Source organism: Symphalangus syndactylus, chromosome 15, assembly GCF_028878055.3.
Source record: "Symphalangus syndactylus isolate Jambi chromosome 15, NHGRI_mSymSyn1-v2.1_pri, whole genome shotgun sequence".
NCBI classification, from domain to species: Eukaryota; Metazoa; Chordata; class Mammalia; order Primates; family Hylobatidae; genus Symphalangus; species Symphalangus syndactylus.
In genome coordinates this window covers 68,376,196-68,394,905 of record NC_072437.2, presented here as the reverse complement: position 1 = coordinate 68,394,905, position 18,710 = coordinate 68,376,196, and the positions used below count along the sequence as shown (strand labels likewise).

Sequence of the window (18,710 nt, the reverse complement as noted above, 5' to 3'; positions counted from 1 at the left end):
AATCATGGAGCTGTCGAGTGCTTTTCCTTCCAATCTTTCCTCCTTCAGGCTTACAGAGAAAAAATGAAGTATTTGTGCCTGAGTTGAGAAGCATTAAATGGAATTGGCTGAGTCACCACCCACACATTGGCATCCAGGGATTTTGAGTGAATGAGAATCACAGAGCATGTTATTCGCCATCTGGGGTTAGAAAGACGTGATGGGACAAGCAGCACTCTGTTGGCCATTCCAAGCAGGCCCTTTGATCAGGAGTGTCCTTTGTGAAGGTTTCTCCTGAACCCTGCTCTCCCATGTTCCTCCAAACCCAGGCCCCTCCCCACCCTCTGCTGCCACCCTCCGGAGGTTTGTTGCCAGCCGTTGGGTCACACCTGAGCCCTTTCTGGAATATCATGTGAGCCTGCGGAAGAGAGGAAAATATCGAGCGTCTTTCCCTTGGCTGCCCCTTCGAGCCCTTCCCCAGGAAAACTTCAGCAGATGTAGACAAGATTTTAATAGCTACATAAAAAGAAATGCATGACAATCTCATTAGGGGAGCCATAATGGCCTGTTGGAGATCTCAGAGCGGACAATAGATCAACGTCCAGCTTGTTGCAGCATCCCTAACGATGTCAGTTTGCCCCTCCTCATAACGGCCCATTCATCACCTATTTGACCTCGTTCCCAATAATACTTTGCCCTCACTTGCATCAGTCTCCCTTTGAGGCCCTCCACAATTGCTGCCACCACTCTTTAAGTGGGGCTAAATCAGAGCCAGTAAGTGACAATCATAAAAAAGCAGTTAGTGGGCCACCCCACGGCTTGCCCGATATGGCATATTAGGGCTCTTTCTTTTCTTTTCCCAGCAGTCTTCGGCCGCACTTCATCCCGAGCCTAGCATCTGCAGGAGGCCAAGGCTGGTGGACCGGGGGTCCGGGATTTCCAACCACCTGCCAAGGAAAAAGGAAGTCAGTGCTGGAGGAGGGAGGAGGAGGAATCTACATATTCTGCTGACCTTCTTATTTATCACGAGCCAGGGCAGGAGAATCGTTATTAATGGTTTCAGGCCATTGTCTTTCTTATGTGCCTCCGAGGGCAGCGGACATAATTAAAGTCCAAGCTGAGTTCATTTTTCCCCCTGGAGGCTTAAATGGCCTGGAGTCATTTCCCATTTCTCCCTTCCCACTAGCGCCAGTCCTCCCTCGCTACTGAAAAATTCAACATTCCTATAAACTACAGTACTTTGTAAAGGTCACGCGCCAGTTAATCTGAACCTGGGGTCTGGCGCCAGCCCCGCTCACGGTGGCTGTGAGGATGGCCATGCAGCCCGGTGACGTGGGGCCCGCCTGCGGAGAACGGAGAGGGGCACGAGGCAGGCACGCAGAGCTCTTTAAATATTGCTGAGCATTTCCTGGATCAGCATGATATTTAAAGATTTTTGTTCCACCTGCCTGCGAAATACAGAGTCCAGCCGAGAGGCAAGAAAATGAATATGGATTTCTTGCCCTTTCAGTGTATTCACTCCAGAAAATAGCCATTTCTTTTTATCATTTTGCTGAGCCGAGGACTGCAGGCTTCAGGCTGCCACGATTGCAATCATGCATCATGAATGAAATGTGCCATTTGGAGAAAATCAGCCACTCATTCCATTTCAAAACTCTACACAAATCAATAGTGCTAGCAGAGTTTTCAGGCTGAGCTGGACGTTGTGCTTGAACTAAAGCACTTTCTCAACATATTTCTGATACTCAGAGCAGCAGCCAGGGGCAGGCTCTGAGCCGGGGCCTCCATTGAGTGGAATATCAGCCTCCAAAAGCTGGTTGGGCACGTGATGAGGAAGGGAGACTTAGTGCTAATGGATGGAACTCTGGCAGGGTCAGAGAACATGCTTTCTAGCTTGAGTTCCGCCTGAACTAGGTTTCTATTCACCCTGTATTCAAAAAACATGTACTGTGGCCAGGCACAGTGGCTCACACCTGTAATCCCAGCACTTCAGGAGGCCGAGGCAGGTGGAGCACTTGAGTTCGAGACCACCCTGGCCAACATGGTGAAACCCGTCTCTACTAAAAATACAGAAATTAGCCTGGCATAGTGGCACACATCTGTAATCCCAGCTACTGGAAGGCTGAGGCACGAGAATCACTTGAACCGGAAGGCAGAAGTTGCAGCAAGCCAAGATTGTGCCCTTGTATTCCAGCCTGGGCAATAGGGACTCTGTCTCACAAACAAAATGAAACAAAACAAAACATGTATTGTGTACTTCCTGTGTGCCAGGCCCTGTACTAAGCCCTTGGGACACAAGAGCACACAAGATAGACACAGACTCTACCTTCATATGGCTTCTAGAGGTTAATGAGGGAGATGGAAAAATTACTGGGCAGTTATGATGCAGTGTGATAATCTTAGGACATTGGGAAAATTTTCATCTCTCTCTGGTTCCTCATTTTCTTATAGGTGAACTGAGGAGATTTAAATAGATAAACCCTCAAGGCATTCTCCCATTCCAGGATTCTAACCAATCAGTAGGTCAATTAGACAATTGGGCATTCTGATCTCACCTCCGCTCCCAGTGCTGGACAAGGCTCTTGATTCACTCGTTCTCAAGGTCACCACAGCCTAGTTGCAGACATGAGACTGATGCAAATGAAATGTAAATTCACAGTTGAGGTGTCAGATAAATGTTATGGACTTTGAGAAGTTTTCGCCGTCCAGAGAGTTTCCTGGGAGTTCAGAGGAGAGAGAGAGGGTTAAGCACCTTATCAATGTCAGACACGCTTTTCTCTGCACCTTCTTAACCACTCCCTTGGCTCCTATGACTTAAGTTACTTATATATGGACAAGAATCCTAAATCTACGTCTCCAGCCTAGACATTTCCCGTAAGGTTTTCCCTTGACTATCTCCTCCTTATTTTCCATTTCCCATTTAAGTACTGTTTGCTCCACAAGGCTGCATTTCCTTGGACCAAGTTAGGTCTCCTATCACACGTTGCTGTGGTACCCTGGCTTTTATCAGAGTAGTTACCACACATTTTTGTAATGATTTAATGAACTGTCCCTTCCACAAGCCTGCAAGATCCTCAAGGGCAGGACCATGTATGTCTGTCCAACTCACTGTTTTTTCCCTAGGCTTGGCATTTTATCAGTGTTTGGTAAGAACTTTGTTATACAAATGAATGATGATCTAATTCTTCTAGAGACATTTACCTTTCTTTAAGGCATGCATCCAGGCCATTTCAGCCTATTTGGGTCGTTCGTCCCAGAGTAAAATGAAACAAAAGTGGCACTGTACCAATATATTTCCAACAGAGTGTGGTGTCTTAGGTAGAGTTTCCTAAGAATCAGAGATTGAAACAAGGCTTGGGCTGAGCACGGTGGCTTACACCTATAACCCCGGCACTTTGAGATGCCTAGGTGGGCAGATTGCTAGAGCCCAGGAGTTCAAGACCAGCTTGGGCAACATAGGAAGACCTCGTCTCTACAAAAACCACAAAAAACTAGCTGGGCATGGTGGTATGTACCTGTAGTCCCAGCTACTCAGGAGTCTGAGGTGGGATGATAGATGGAGCCTGAGAGGTCAAGGCTGCAGTAAGCCATGATTATGCCACTGCATTCCAGCCTGGGCAACAGAACAGGTCTCTGTCTCAAGAAAAAAAAAAAAGAAAAAAGAAAAAAGAAAAAAAAAAGAAACAAGGCTTAAGTGCTAATGTGTTATTTGGGAGGTACAATCCCAGGGCAATGGAAATGAAGGAAAAGAGAAATGAAGCAGGCAAAGACAGGCAGCAAATACAAGGTGTTGAGTTGCTGTGTTGGCCACTGCTTCATGGTGTGTATGTGGGCACATACACAATGACAACAACAACAAAACGACAAAAAACCCACAGCTAGTTACTCAGCAGGTACACCTGCTCAGCCATGCAGAATGTTTCTAGACAGACCAGACAGTAAAAACGTGCCTCAAAACAGTCCTTGAGAGGAAAAAGGGAAGGAGATTTTCCTCCCATTGCTACCTCTATCAGTCAAAGTTAAGCCCCATGGGGAGAGAACTTCCCTGTATTTATGGTCTGCTTTATCTGACCCTGTTGAAAGCCACTCAAGAAGTCTAAGCCCACGTGCTATGAAGTGACATTTCATCCAATTCACATGTATGCGGAAAAGAGTAAATATAGCAGGCCAGAGACTGTAACCCTTAAAAAGGCCTGCTTGCAATGTTGACTGTTGGCTGGCATCTGGGAACTTAGATTTCAGGGGGATTCCTACTATTCCTTGCTAAGAATGGCTCACCATGCCTGAAAGTTTGGGGGCATGCCATGTAGTTTATGCTGAACACCTGCTTTCCTTCTGGGAGTCTGGAATTTTAGTATGTGCTGGCAGAGGGTACTTATGTGACCAGCCCCCAGTAGAAGCCCCCAGGCACTGAGTCTCTAATGCACTTCCCTGGTAGACATCTTTCACATTGTCTTGTCACAACCTACTGCTAGAGGAATAAAGTGAGTCCTGTGGGACTCTGTTGGGGGAGCACTCTTGGAAGCTTGTGCCTGCTCTCCCCTGGACTTCACTCTATGTGCCTCTTTCCTTTGTGGATTGTGCTTTGTATCCTTTTGCCACAGTAAATCCTAGCCATGACTACTATATATGCTGAGTGCTATGAGTCCTCTTAGTGAATCATCGAACCTGGAGATGGTCTTGGGGACCTTTGACACCACTTAGGTGGCTGGTTGACCTCAGGTGGAAGAGCCAAGCAGGCCTTGGGTAATTGGTTTGCCAAGGCTGTGACTGAGATGAAGCAAGAGGTTGAGGGTCAGGGAGACAGCTGAAGCTGAGGAGGCACAAGGTATGTCTGATGCAGGTAGCAAAAAGAGCCCAGATGGACCTTGGCTGCTTTCAAATGTGCAAACTGCTGAGTGAGTTGGTGTTACTTTGATAAAATGGTAATAATTCTGTCTCGCAGGGTTGTAAGGACTGGTATAACTTATGACTTCCTTCAGCCTGTTGACTTTCAGGAAAAAATATCTTGATCCCTTACCTTTAGGCTGTAGTGTTTGGATGGACAACGTAGAGTTGGGGGAGGAGGATGGAGAGAGTGAAGATGCAGCAGTGAGTGAAGATTGCCGCTGTGTGTGGAAACTTCATCGGTGTTGGAATGGAATGTTCTGGCAAGATGGTGCCTGCTTCTAGGAGATGTACTATTAGGTTTTTCTGGATATAGAAGTGTTCCCAAGACAGTTCTCTTGGAGTAAATCCAGCAGATTATTATATTGCCCAGTTGTCACTTCCAGATATTGGCCATTTTGAACTTGACCAGCCCCAAACCGTACAGGACATTCTTATCAGGCCATATTTTATTTATCACTGAGTATTAGAATTATTTGGCTGCAAGCAACAGACTTTAAGTAACTTAAGCAAGAATCCAACATTGGATGGCTTCAGAGTGGCTTGCAAAGAATAGTAACTGAACAACTAGGCTTCAGGCAGGGCAGAAACCAGGGCAGGTCTTGGTCTCTCAGCGGGTGGATGAATCCCCTAGAGAACAATCCTTGGATGACAGCTATAATTGCTTGGCTCCCCTGCTCGTCAAACTCAAGGTTCAGTTTCCCTGGAGAGGGCTGTGATTGGCAGCTCAACAGAAATATACCACAGGAGAGAGATTTCTCTAAAGGAAGGAGGATGCCATTAGCAGGAGCATGTAAGATGCTGACTCACACCTGCTTTTCTGACAGGGATTCTGCCCTATGTCCAAGCCACCAGGTCACTCTGCTTCTGTGACGTCTGAAGCCTGGTGCTATCAGGCTGCCTTGGGACTTTGTCAGATTTGGTCTTTTTCTTTTCTTTTCTCTTTCTTGACAGGGTCTCACTCTGTTGCCCAGGCTGGGGTTCTGTGGCACAATTATCACTCATTGCAGCTGCAAACTCCTGGGCTCAAGTGAGCCTCCTGCCTCGGCCTCCTGAGTAGCTGAGACTACAGGGGTGTGCCACTACACCCAGCTAATTTTTTTAAAAAATACTTTTTGTAGAGATGGTATCTTGCTGTGTTGCCTAGGCTGGTCTCAAACTCCTGGCCTCAAATGATCCTCCCACCTCAGCCTCCCAAAGTGTTGGGATTATAGGCATGAGCCACTGTGCCTGGCAGACTTGGGCACTCCTGAGTGTTTGCTTTGTCTCTTTGATTCCCCCATGCTTGCCAAATCTATGCAAAACACATTTTGGGGAAACCCCCTAGGTATGGTACTGCTCTCTTGTCACCTAAGGGTATACCTTTGTAGAGCCTTGATGGCATTGTCAACCTTAGTGTTTATATTTTTCATGCATTTCGAAGCCTTTGAAGATACTCTGCCCTCTGCTTGAGGTGCTTTTTACTGTGCTACAAATGCCTACTCACCTTCAAGCTCAAATGTCACCTCTTCTGTGAATACCACCCTGCCTGAAGTCTGTAGTTTAATGGCAAAGGCTCATGTAGAATCCAGATCCCCTGGTTTCCAGTTAGAGTCGTTACAATACAGGGGCTAGTAATTAGAGCTCTGGAGTCAAATAACCGTTGGTTTGAGTCCCAGTTCTGCATTTATGCTTTATGTAACCTTGAAAATGTTCCTTACCATCTTAGAGACTTGAGTTTCTTTTCTTTAAGGAGGATATTAACAGTACCAACTTCGTATGTTCAAGGGAAAATTAAACGAGGTAATGCATATAAAGTGGTTTGCACAATGTGTGGTATGCAGTAAGTGCTCAATAAATGTTAGCTATTATTCTTGTATTGTGTTTTGGTCCCAGAAGGATTATGTAAATGAATTAAAGTGTAGAAAGCTTTAAAATCCTTAGGGACAAGTAGAGTAACCATAACATGCAAAGACTCAAGAAGCCCTAGGGAAGAGTCAGCATTGGAAGTCCGTTACTGCAAAAGTTGTAAACAAACCTTAAAATACTAATTAGGCAAGTGCATAACTCACTATCCTAAATAATGAAATATGTGTGGCTGTTGTTCATGGTTCAAAATAATAAATTCTAAATTAGTCACTCAGAGCATTATTAATAACTAAACAGTCTGCAAAGAAGTTAATGTATTTTTTTAAGGCTCATGAATTTTATAATAAGAGAAAATATCAAAAACAGACCCTTTTGAGGTTAGTACGGACCTCTAAGATAGTCTGGTTTTGTAGGAAGATTATTGGAGTTAGAATTGGAACACCTGTTTGAGTCCTGGCTCTGCTGGGCATTAGCTGTGCGATTTTGGGGAAGACAGACTTTCTGTGTATTTCCTCACATAGGTAATCTACATGAAAGGACTTTAAACACTGCAAAATGCTTTTTAGACTACAAGCTAGTTTGATTCAAAAGTATCCTTATGAAAACAAAGAATTCATTCATTCATTCCTTCCTTTGTTCTTTCGTTCATTGATGAACACCTATTATAAGCTTAGCGTGGTAGAAGTTGCAATCTGGGATCAAAAGCCAGCAGAAAAATGTTATGTCCATTCTTGAGAAACCAGTAGGCTAGTTAAAAAGACAATATACATACAGCATGTCTAAGTAAATGCATCCTTCCAAGCTTTTCCTGCATTTAACCAGGGAAACACAAAGTGAGTAAGAGAAAGATTAGGACTTACTCAAGGAAAGCCATTTTGAAGGAGGTCTTAGATTGTGTCCTGTAGTACAAGGAAGGGAAGGGGGTGGGAGTGGAGACGGAAGAACAATTTACATGGCTGGATCACCATGACTAAGACAGATGAGGAAACAGTGAAGACATGTTTGGTAACGGTCAGTCAATAATCAATCAGAGGACATATTTGCATTGGGTACGGTATGAGTCTAGCACTGTCCTAGGTGCTGTGGGGGATGTGGGAGAAGGAAGAAGCTCAGTCTCCACCCCCTGACAATTTTAGTGTGAGGGGAGGTGAGACGAATACTGGCAAAGCCCCTGAAGAAGAGATAGGGCATGAGTTCGGTGCTACAAGTTGTGAAACTGAACCGCGGGGCTAAGCCATCTGGTAATGTCTGGCTGATACAGAGAAAAACTGTACCTTTAAATCCACAGCTAAAGAAAACGTGTCAGTTTGCCAAGTTTCTGCTAAGCCATCCTGAAAAAAATATTCAACAGCTTTCACCAGCCAGAGGCCCCAATATCCAATCTCTGTCTCAAATGATAAACGACATTTGTCAGTTGACAAAGCAAATGGCCTCGACCATTTGAGGACATGGTCCTGCTGTGCATAGCACTCCTGTTTAACCAGCCAAGAGCACCTTGAGGTGAGAAAAAGTCTTTTTGTGCATGAACCCTTCAGAGATGGCCTGGAAACAAGCAGCCATTGTCACTCCGGGGTCGGTTCCTCATTAGGAGCTGAAACCCTGGTAGGAAATAGCTATCTTGGCAGAAGAGGATTTCTCAGGTTGGTGGCTGGATTAGCCAGGGGATGGCCTGGAACCTTGCTGATGGGCATGCACTTTGGCTAAATTTCTGCTGGGGTCTTTGCCCTTTTTTTGTAGCATCCCCTGGATCCTATTGCTTTAGAGTGAAGTTAATATTGTTAGTGTCAATGTTTTCTAACATGTGGTCCATTGATGATTCACATTAGATTGACCTGGGGTGCTTGTCAAAAATGCAGATTTGTGGCCTCTACAAACTTCTATGTCAGGTTTTCTGGATTTGGGGTTGAGAATCTGAATTTTCAAAAGCACCCCAGGTGATTCTTCTTCAAGCCGAATGTTGAGAGAACTAAGGATCTAGCCAATGCTTGAGATCCTTCTTTAAGAACTCTGATTAATAACAGTCCATCTTTGGTCATCTTTAGTGGAGGAGGTCTCATTTTCTTTGGAGACAGCCCACTGCCTCTCTGGATAGCTCTGGTCTGCAAAATTTCCCAACAGGAAAGGTATGGTCCCGTTGATGGGGAACCACAAGCCCAAACTGTGTGTGTGAAAACATGCATTTCCAATAGACTTGAAAGTATACACACTTTTTAACTAAGTGTGGCTCCTTTTGGGAGGGAGAGTGAAATGTGGGTAAGTGGGGAAGTTAATTGGGGAACTGTGACTTTTTATTTTGTGTATGTATGTATTGTTCGAATTTTTCTTTTATACTCTACATGTATTAGTTGTGTAATTTAAAAAATAAGAGACAAAGCAACACTAACATTGATGTTCTTTACATTGAGACCAAATCTACTTCTCCATTTTCCTGTCTAGTTCTAAGGGATTGCATAGAATGCTGTTTCTTCCCCATCTGCCAAATGTTTTGGAAGAGCCAGTCTCAGTGGCATGCTCCTGTATTTCCAGCTACTTGGGAGGATCACTTGTGCTCGAGAGTTTGAGACTAGCCTGGGCAACACAGCGAGATCACATTTTAAAAGTTGTTTTATTTTAAAAAAGAAATTCAATGGAATTTTTAGAAAAAAAAGTTTTAAAATGCTGTTAGTTTGTTTCTTTTGTGGCACCAGCTCTGTAGGCCAAGTGGTCCTGGTTCCTTGAACCTTGCACTGAAATGTGAGTCTTCCAGGAAACTACCCCTATGCTTGGTAATGCTGTTCAGCTTGACTGTATTCTGTGAAAATTATGCTCTGTGCTCTGTACCAAGAGCAGTATCCTGGGTGTGGTTGGAGCAGTATGGAGGGAGCAGGACAGTCATTTTCATCTCCCCAGGTCCTATCTTTCCATGAATGCTGCTGCAGCCTTCTTGGCAGCAGTGTCACAGTGATGACTGCTATTTAGCAGAGTCAACGAAAATCTCTCAATCTTTTTCACACTGGCTGCTTCCAGGGCTTATCTGACCCCATTCTGTACTGCTTTCAGCTGGCTTTCTGGACCCTACTAGAGAACCTTAAACTAATTCATATTAAACTTCATCTTGTTAGGCTTGGCTCATTGATTCAGGAGTTGAAGCCACTTTTCTTTTTGCATCTTGATTTTGTTCTCAGCAGAAACCTCTTTTGGCAAAGTTTTATTTTATTTGACTGCTGCGGGGGAAAAACTCTCTTTATTTTTGAACAGGAGACTCTTAGAAAATCAGCCCGAACCTGGCATTTTCTAGTACCCTGAACAAATGCAGAATTTGCTGTCAGCCTGATTGGACACCGCTCCACGTCAGGGTCTGCTACCTGCAGGCTCCTATGGCGGGTCCCATGACATATGCTGCCAGGCTGGAAAGAAGCTCCACAGACAGCAGGTCCCCTTCCCAGACAGATGGGGGTCTCTCCTTTTCTGAAACATCCCCTGGGAAGGCTTGATTGGGAGCATCTTCCCAAAATGGGATGTCTGTGTATTGTGAGTGGCTTTATTGCTCAGAGCATCTGGATATGTTGTGATAAACAGCATGATAGATGATTTTAATGCTTCTGGAATGGGTTGCCCAGACAGAAGGAACAGAACAGAGAACATTTGCCTCCCTATTGCTTGGAACAGAGCGGGGTTACTCACAAAAACTTAACCTGAGTGGTTCTTCTGCTCATTGCAGTAGCAAGTTCAGCACTGTGGGCCTGAGGGGGACTTAGAGAAGGGGATATTTACTTGAGGTAGTGAGCTGGATGGAGAGAGTGTTCATTTATATGTTCAGCAAAGAATCTTTGAGGTTTGAGGGTCACTGTGCTAGGGCATTGGGGATAAATGGCAAGAAAACCAGACATGAGCCCCGTGATCACATGCTCTCAGGTTAGTCAAAGAGGCATATGTTAATGGAATGATTGCTCAAGTACAAGTATAATTACAATGGTAAATGAACAAAGAGAACATGTTGTTCTGCTGAGTATTCTAATTTCAGTCTAGAAGATCAGGGAAGGGTTCTCTGAAGAGGTGATACTTCAACTGAAATCTGCAAGTTGAGTGGTAAGTAACTTGGCAAAGAGGTGGAAGGTATGACAGGTATATGCTAAGCATGTGCTAAGGCCCTGTATTAGTCTGTTTTCATCCTGCTGATAAGAACATACCTGAGACACATGGATACGTATGTAACAAACCTGCACATTGTGCACATGTACCCTAAAACTTAAAGTATAATAATAAAAAAAAAAGAACATACCTGAGACTGGGTAATTTATAAAGAAGAAGACGTTTAATGGACTCACAGTTCCACGTGGCTGGGGGGGGGCCTCAAAATTATGGTGGAAGGTGAAAGGCGCATCTTACATGGCAGCAGGCAAAAGGAAAATGAGAGTCGGGTGAAAGGGGAAGCCTCTTATAAAAACATCAGATCTCATGAGACTTATTCAGCATGACAAGAACAGTATGGGGGAAACTTCCCCCAGTTGTCTCCCATTGGGTCCCTCCCATAATGTGTGGGAATTATAGGAGCTACAATTCAAAATGCGACTTGGGTGGGGACCCAGCCAAACCATATCAGGCCCTGTGGCAGATGGGAGAATAGGATGGTTAAGCACAGGAAAGAAGGCCAGTGTGTCTGGGTAAGGAGAGCAAGGAGGGAAAAAGTTGCATTGTAAGATTAGAAATATTAATAAAGATTGTGGTAATAATAATCATATTGATACTAATATTAATGATTTTACTGAAGGTTTATGGTGTTCCAGGTACCATGGAATGACTTCCTGTGTATAAATTCACTTATTTTCTCTGAGAAAGTTATAACATATGTACTCTTACTATTTCCATTTTACAGAAGAGGAAATTGAGACACAGAAAAGTAACTTCTCTAAACTGGTGAGGGACAGTGCTCTGCAAGGTCTTAGAGTTCCCTTTTGGGATTTGTTCTTTATCTTAACAACTACGGAAAGCTATTGAAGATTATAAGCAGGGTAGAGATATGATAAGATTTGTGTTTTGAGGTTGCTCTGGCTGCTAGGTGGAGAATGGATGGAAAGGAGCAAAGGAGAAGCTGGGGAAAGCAAAAAGAGACAGCTGTCTCTGGGATTCAAGTGAGAGATGCCACCAGCTCATGCTGGCATGGGGGGCATGGTGATGGAAGGAAATAAACTGGTTTGAAAGGTGAAATGTTTTTAAAGTAAATCAAGATCTGGTAAGGGATCAGACAGAGGGTGAAGGAAAAGAACATGTCAAGGATGACTTCTAGGTTTCCATCAATCAAACTGGATGGATGGGGAAAATGATGAACTGGGCTTTTGGCACAATCAGTTTGATTAGCCAAAAGAGAGAGCCAAATAGGCAGTAGGACATGAGCTTCTGTTGCTCAGAGAAGAGGACTGGACTCTAATTCTGGGAGTCATTGATGAATAGGTGGTAAATGAAGTTGTGGCTTGGATGAGATGGCTTAGGGAGAGAGTAAAGAGGAAGAAGCCAAGTGGGCCTGGGACAGACCCAGCCTTAAGGAAATCTAGTGTGCTGGCCAGATAGACGAAGGTAAGCTTACAGAGGGGACAGAGAAGGAAGTGGCCAGAAGTTACAAACCAGGAGAATGTGTGGGCACGGTTTCCAGGAGAGAATGCATTTGTGGGAAGAGGCAGGGTTACTAGTGCTGTATGCTGCTGTGATGTCAAATAATATGAGGAATAGACATTGTCCATGGAATCCAACAAAAAGGTGATCCTGTTCATTTTCTAGGGTGCCATAGCAAATTACCACAAACTGGGTGGCTTAAAACAACAGGAATTTATTCTTCTACAGTTCTGGAGGCAAGAAGCCTGAAATCAAGTTGTGGGCAGGGCTATGCCCTCTCTACAGGCTCAATGGAAGGATGCTTCCATGCCTCTTTCAGCTTCTGGTGGTTGTCAGAGATGCTTGGCGTTCCTTAGCTTGTAGATGCATCACTCCATTCTCTGCCTCCATCTTCACAAGGCCTTCATAGGCTTCTCCTCTGTGTGTCTTCATGCCTTTCTCTCTTTTTATAAGGACACAAGTCACATTAGATGGGGCCCACCCTAATCCAGTCTGACCTCATCTTAACTTGATTATGTCTGCAAAGAACATATTTCCAAATAAGGTCAAATTCACAGGTCCTACGGGTTAGGACTCAAACACATCCTTTTGGGGTGCACAAGTCAATTTATAACAGATTTCATCAGTAACTTTGAGAGCTGTTTTTGTGGCAAGATGAGGGAAGATGTCCAGAGTGTGTTGAGAAGAGATCGAGAGGTGGAAAATAATATGGGCTAGCACAAGAAAAACAACTCTTTTAAGAAATTTGGCTGCATGACTGTTCAGAGTAGCCAAAGTTTGGCAGCAACCTAAGTGTTTATCAACAGATGAATGGGGAAAAATGTGGCACATATACATGATGGAGTACTATTCAGTCATAAAAAAGAATGAGATCCTGTCATTTGCAACATGGATGAAAGTGGAGGTCATGATGTTACGTGAAATAAACCAGGCACAGAAAGACAAACATTGCATGTTCTCACTTATTTATGGGATCTAAAGATCAAAACAATTGAACTCATGGTCATAGAGAGTAGAAGGATGGTTACCAGAGGCTGGGAAGGGTAGTACGGGGTGCAGGAAAGTGGGAATGGTTAATGGGTAGAAAAAACCAGAAAGAATGAATAAGATCTACTACTTGATAGAACAACAGGGTGGCTATAGTCAATAATAACTTAACTGTACATTTAAAAATAACTGAAGGAGTATAATTGGATTGTTTATAACACAAAGGATAAGTGCTTGAGGGGATGGATACCCCATCTTCCCTGATGTGATTATTGTGCATTGCATGTATCAAAACATCTCATGTACTCCATAAATATATGCACTTACAATGTAACCACAAGTTAAAAATGAAACATTAAAAAAAAAGAAATTTGGCTGCCTAGAGCACCAGAGCAGTAGACCAGTGTCAGAAAACCTCTGTCTGAGCATCAGCTCCACCACAACTGGTGTGACCTTGGGTCAACCACTTCACCTGTCTGAGCCCTGGTCTCTCATTTGGGGAATGACCATGTTCACTTTAGAGTAAGTTGGAGCTCTTGTGAAGCTTCAAGGAGATAAGGTACAGTAAGGTTTGCAGACTCTAAAAACAATAGGAGACACAAGTGATTATGGTTATGTGGTTTTAGGGAGACCCTGGCCCACATTTGGCAATATGTGTAAGGCAGGAGGCCTAGGTAGAACATCAGGGTTGGGTACCTCCTTCCTTCACTGAGTCTTCTGACCCACCCAGATGACATGAAGACCTCTCTGTTGAGCAAGCTGGGCTTTCTGGCTGCACTCCGACCAGTCTTCCTGGAGGAACTGTGTATGTGTGGTTGTGTGGCATGGTGTTCCTCTGTCCTTGCCCATAGGAGGCTTCCCATCAGTCCAGTGTCTTACACACTCAATCTTGGAACCTCCGACACAGGCAGAGAAGTTGTAGCCTAGAGTCTTGGCTCCTGGATGCCAGTGGGGGCCTAGAAGACTCTGCCCGCTTAGGTCCAGTGTCTGTCACCAGAGCAGGCCTCTAGCAGCCAAGCTCCAAGACCTTCTGTGGGTTGACAAAGAGGGGGACACTTTGCCCCAGGGGTTGGGGAAACTGGGCAGAAGCTGGTTCTAGAAGTTCCACTGAGCAAGCTGAGGGCAGGCAGGACCCACAGCCTTAAGAGTAACTGGAGAGTTTCCTGCAGGGTGTAAGCCAGCAGCCATGGGGCTGCAGGCAGCAGTCCCTCCCGCCCCCGCCCCTGGAGTCAGGAAAGCAGAGAGTGGTGGTGTACTCTGTGAGGAAGGCCAGATTGTCCTCTCAAGGAAGAGGCTGGTTGGCTACAGGGGCTTGTTGCTAGCAATGATTAATTTACTCCTCACTGGATTTGTTGGATGTCAGACCCAGGCGCTGAGCTGGGTGGCTGGGGAAGTGCCAGGGCTGAGAGGCTGCAGCAGCAGGGCTGGGTGGCAGAGACTCCAGCAGGCGTGGGGGTCTACCAAGTGCAGGGTGTCTTAACAGGAAGAGACACTCCCTCCAAAGCAGCCCTTATGTGCACATCATCCAGAGATCTCTTTAAAATGCAGATTTGTTTACAGTAGGTCTGGGGTAGGGCTAGAGGTTCTGCATTTCTAAAAAGTTCCCTGGTGATGCCCATGCTGCTGTCTCACAGACCACACTTTTGATAACAAGGGTAGGGGAAAGGGGGTTAAGTGTCAGCACTCAAGGGAATCTCATGGCATTGAATTGCAGGGGCTGCAGCCAAGTCTCCCAGGAATCAGGAGTTGTCAGCAGGGACAGATTGTCTCTCTGGAGCTGCATTGGTCTCTTGTCTTGCACATCTGCTCTTTTCTCCTCTAGTCTGGCTTGCTCTGCAAGCAGTTGTAACTTGGCTTGCCCTTCACTGTCCTTACCATTGCAAGGACCCTGACCTCAGCCTCACAGCACCAGCACCCAACTCTGTGGGGGCTGTAGCTTTTTTGTCTCTTAATTCAGACTTGTTTTTCCTCTCAAGATTCTGATTGGTTTAGCTCTGTCAGGTGAACACACTCAGTCTAACCAGCTGTGCTAAGGGGCCAACATGCAGGGCTTCTCCGGAGCCCTTTCAAGCAAGGTTAGGGGACCCCACCCAATGGGAAGACTCAGTGAGGTGGGTTAAGAAAAATGCAGCCTAGCCAGGCGCAGTGGCTCATGCCTGTAATCCCAGCACTTTGGGAGGCCAAGGCTGGTGGATCACAAGGTCAGGAGTTCAAGATCAGCCTGGCCAATATGGTGAAACCCCGCTTTACTAAAAATACAAAAATTAGATGGGCGTGGTGGTGGAGGCCTGTAATCACAGCTACTTGGGAGGCTGAGGCAGAGAATTGCTTGAACCCGGGAGGCGGAGGTTGCAGTGAGCCGAGATCACGCCACTGCACTCCAGCCTGGGCGACAGAGTGGTGAGACTCCATCTCAAAAAAAAAAAAAGAAAAGAAAAATGCAGTCTTGATAAACTTTTTCAAACATTATCAGAAACTTTAAAAAAATGAAAATTTCAGCATATATTTTGGCTGCTTTCCAAAATGCACATTTAGTTTGTATTATTCATGGAACTAGGTGGATGGGCACCATAATCTTCTTGCTTAAGGCCCTATAAGGAGCAAGGGCTTAGCGTAAGCCCCAAATATGCCTCAAAGAGAAGTCAACAGGGCGTGTAGAGACCAAGGACCTGTGGACTGAGACACATTAGGAGGTGGAGGAGGAAAGAACCTGAGATGGGGCTGTTTGTTGGTTCATGTGCCCCAGGTCAGATCAACTGTGGAGAAGCTGCTGTAGCATCTTTGTAGCCCAGGAACAATGACCCAGGCACTAGATCTCAGGTGCAGGAGGAGGGACTAAATTTAAGTGACAGCAACAGGGTCTGGAGATGGGGAAGAGTTATGGCTCATTCACCTGGGTTTCTAGACCTAAAAATGTACAGATATGGAAACAAGACCTACAGAGATTCTGACCCACTCAAGGGTAACCTCCCAGTTGTGGATGAGCCAGCCAAGAAAGTCAGTGTCCTGACACCCAGCCATGAGCTTTTCTGAAATTGAGGGGACTCTTAAGAATACATAATACTACTAAGCTTTTCGTTCACACAGAGTTTGCAAAGCAGTCATGGAGGACTCGCCGAAGAAGGGCAAACGGTCCCTGAGGGGGAGGAGCTGCTTGCTGCAGGAGCTCGTTGCCAGCAATTATTAATTCACTCCTGTTGGATCCGTCTTGGGGGCCTCCCGTGCACAATAACATTAGGAGTGTTGGCAGCTGCGGAGGGAGAAGCCCTGCTCAGAGGGAGGAAGGTGGGAGTCGTCACAAGGTTGCTCTGCTCCCAGTTCCTGCTCTTGGGAGAAATGCTGAGTGCTTTTGGGCCTGGGATCAGGCTGCTGAGGACACAGTGTTCTGGGGATGGTGGCAGATCTTGGAGAAGGGACAGAAACTGGGCCAAGAGACTGGAACTTATGCAAATCAGGCCGGAGGATGGCTCAAGGAGGGGGCAGCCCCTGCCTCATGCCTCCTCCCTCAATATATCCAGAGCCGAACACCTCAGGAATGAGGACAAAGAAATCTTCAGGAGGAACATAATCTTTCACCATCGATGCTAAGCTTTGTAGGAGGGTGCGTAGGTGTGTATGTGTAGGGAAAGCAGTGAGCCCTCCTTTTCTCTTGAATCCTTTCTTGCTAAAATATTCCACACTTCTAAATGCCTATGGGGCAGAGATTTAGCAGAAAGAAAACTTGGTGGTTCAGGAAGCAGGAGAACAGGGTGAATAATTGCATTAGGTCTGGGAGCAGCTGATTGCATCTTCTGGGGTCTGGAGGTCTCCAGAACTTTTTTTTAAGGGTCAGGTTTCTCAGAGCTGCTGCGTACTGTTGTGCAGGCTGGGCACTCAACAGTTCCAGGGTCTGCCAGTCCTACTGTGAAGGTGAAGCCCCAGCAGCAGCCTTATTTTGCGTAAGTTTTTAAATTAGGGATGACCTATGGCAAAACTGTGAAATTTAGAAACAGTGTCTTCTACTCTGTTCTCTGTGCCCCTCCTTTTCCTGTTTGGCAACTCATGTTCTAGCAGTTGCCTAGCCAAAACTGTCTATTCCTCAGTTTAAAACTTTCCCTTCTTTTTTCCTCACAAGTCACTCCACTTCCTTGATTTCCTCAGCGAGACTGACTCGAAGAGAAAGTCCATCTGACAAACAGTGTGCTAAGGGAAACAGTCATAGAATCATAGAGCCGGGAGGGATGGAGCAGGCCATCCTGGCCAGAGATGACAAACCCTGCGCCAAGGATTTTGATTTATTTTTATGTTCAAATATGGAGGCCTTCCCTTGGGTTATGTTTTTTCTATTTCTCCGCAGCCCCATGATTCCTTATCATTTCACAACTACCCGCTTAAATCAGTTATGTTACCTGTGAGCCTTGAGGTGGATACTTCTGAATGTATTGAGCCCCTACTCAGTGCCCTCACTTTAGAGATTAGGAAGCTGAGGCTCAAAGAGGTGGCATAACTTTCTTAATATGTTCAATCTCCAAGGTGTATTGGCTTTTTTTAAGTATGGGAGCCGTAGGGGAAACTTTGAGGAATAAATCTCAGATGGCGGGGAGCTGCCCAGAGTCACATCGTTTGTCTGCTGGCTGGACTCCCTAAGCAATTTTTTCATGGTTTCCCTAACTGTAAAATGAGGGCATGGGACTACTTCACCTCAGATATTCCTTCTGGCTTCTTCATTCTCTGATTCCTTCTCTAGAGAAGTTGGGGAGATTCCACTGACAAAGGTTAATAGTTAGAATCTCTCAGGAATTCACACCTCAGCAAAGTGTGTACACAATAAACAACTGGATCAAAGCAGATTAGAATCATTTTCCCACTTGTCTGATAGTTAATACCTGAGAAACTGATTGGATTGCTATATGATCCCTCTAATTTAGGTAAGATGGCCTAAACAATTAGATCAACCCTACAGTAGTCACTAAATTGAATCAGCACTGGCTTCTCATGTTGGCGCTGTTATCACCACGTAATCACATAATTTGTAGACAGGTGTCTATTGCCCTAAATTCTGCATTATAGGTGTGTCATAAAGAATATGGCTGACCTCTATCTTTGGGTCCAGGAAGGTAGTCTCTAAACTTTTGGAATTTCTCATGTGGTAGGAGTGTCTTTGTTATTCACGATAGGCCCCCTTGACCACACCTGGTAGTTTATGGTAATGAGGTGACTCAAGGTGGGCCTCTAGAGAGTTTATGATAAGGAGATAACCCAGGATGTGGGCTGAAAGTGCCAGAAAGACCAAACATGTGATTAGAAAGTTGGAGTTTTGAGTCAGCAGTATTAGCTCAACTTCTGGGAAGGGATGAGGGGGAAGAAATGAGTTCAGTCATATGGTTATGATTCAGTTAATCATGCCTATGTAATGAAACCCCCAAAAAAGTCTGGTCACC

The 18,710-nt window shown here is 45.2% G+C and overlaps 1 protein-coding gene and 1 long non-coding RNA gene across 3 annotated transcripts in view; one reads left to right on the top strand and one right to left on the bottom strand.

Annotated features, from left to right (window-relative positions):
- OLFM4 (olfactomedin 4) overlaps positions 1-18,710 on the top strand; it is a 183,496-nt gene that overhangs the window by 64,019 nt on the left and 100,767 nt on the right. The gene's annotated exons all lie outside the window — the stretch shown is intronic.
- On the bottom strand, positions 143-11,026 carry LOC129463972 (uncharacterized). Its single transcript, XR_008651368.2, has 3 exons — positions 10,976-11,026; positions 2,535-2,696; positions 143-926 (listed from the first exon to the last, which is right to left on the bottom strand). It is a non-coding gene; the product is annotated as an uncharacterized lncRNA (long non-coding RNA).